This window comes from Polyodon spathula, chromosome 4, assembly GCF_017654505.1.
Source record: "Polyodon spathula isolate WHYD16114869_AA chromosome 4, ASM1765450v1, whole genome shotgun sequence".
Lineage (NCBI taxonomy): Eukaryota > Metazoa > Chordata > Actinopteri > Acipenseriformes > Polyodontidae > Polyodon > Polyodon spathula.
In genome coordinates this window covers 48,892,421-48,894,133 of record NC_054537.1, presented here as the reverse complement: position 1 = coordinate 48,894,133, position 1,713 = coordinate 48,892,421, and positions in this window count along the sequence as shown.

Here is a 1,713-nt window from a genome sequence, read left to right as displayed (position 1 = left end):
AACTGGATGACATGTGGGGCATGTTGTCAGTATCTTCCTTTGTAAAAACTTGTGAAAAGTAATCATTTAATATATTTGCTATTTTTTTTCTTCATCTACGATTTTGCCATTTGTATCTCTTAAACATTTAATCTCCTCTTTGAATGTTCTCTTGCTGTTGTAATATTGGAAAAACATTTTGGAATTGGTTTTAGCCCCCTTAGCAATGTTCATTTCTATTTCTCTCTTGGCCTTTCTAACTTCCTTTTTGACTTGCGTTTGCAGTTCTGTGTACTCTTTCTGCATACTTTCTTTTTGGTCCTTTTTTAATGCTCTATAAAGTGCCTTTTTTCGATGAATATTTTTTTTTAATTGATCTATTAAACCATTTTGGCAATTTAGTTTTACATTTAGATTTGTCTACTTTAGGGATGTAATTGTTTTGCGCCTCTAGTACTACATTTTTGAAGAACAACCATCCTTCTTCTGTGGGTGTTTTCTCTATTTTACTCCAGTCTACTTCTGTTAGTCTCTGTTTCATACCTTCATAGTTTGCTGTTCTAAAATTGTAAACCTTAGCTTTAGTCATTACTTTTGGGGTTTTAAAAAACACTTCAAATGAGACCATGTTGTGGTCTGAGTTTGCCAGTGGTTCTCTGACCTCTGTTTTAGTTATTCTGTCTTCGTTATTTGAAAAGACTAAACCTCCTCTAGTCGGTGCCTTGACAAATTATTCATAAAAACTAGAGATTAATTTCACCTATGACCCATATAGTGGAGGCCCAATCACTAACTAATGATATTTTGTATTATGACCTATATTTTGATCCAGTTATTACAAAACTTAGTGTAGGCAAAGGGTGTCTTATGGAAACTTGTTTTAAAAATGTTGAAGACCCCCTTTTTCCTCTGAGCCAGACTATCATGTGCTGAAGTTATTTCACAGATTAATGACACCACATGTCTTGTGTAAGTAATTCGATAAGTGGCTCAGCTAGCCGTTGCTATGTAGCTTATTAAGACATTTTGAAGTTCAGAAATGTATTAAACCGCATAAAATCAGATGTTAAACACTGAATCAGTGCAAAATATCCTTAAGCCCCCATCCCAAAGCTATAATCATATCAATAACAAAAGCCACTACAAAAACTTTGAATAAACCTTAATTGTTTTATACAGCATATAAACCAAACAAAACCAGTACATTCATAAAGTATTTTTCTTTATTATTATTGTATGTCTATTTCATAGTATTATACAATATACAAAAATAAACATCAATGCAAACCTTTGCACCTTAATTGACGTAAGTGCTACTCAATAACTTGTTTATCTAAACTCCCAATTGCAGTTCCATCACTTGCGTAGTAGTAACAATGCAACAAAGCAAGTAACAAAGTTTACATACAGTACTGTACTTTGGCATCTTCTGTACATGTGCTATAGCCACACAAATGCTCCTCTACTATTTACTATAAGAACCTAATTTCTTAAAATGTAATTAAAGGTTCCATTTTAATTCTGGACTATAAGTGCCAGCAGTGTCCTTTTTACTGTACCTAATGCAAAATAGAAATGAACAAAAATATTATTATTATTATTATTATTATTATTATTATTATTATTATTATTATCAGTCATTATTCATTATTATTATTATTATTATTATTATTATTATTATTATTATTATTATTATTATTATTATTGTTGTTGTTGTTATTACAAAAAAAATAT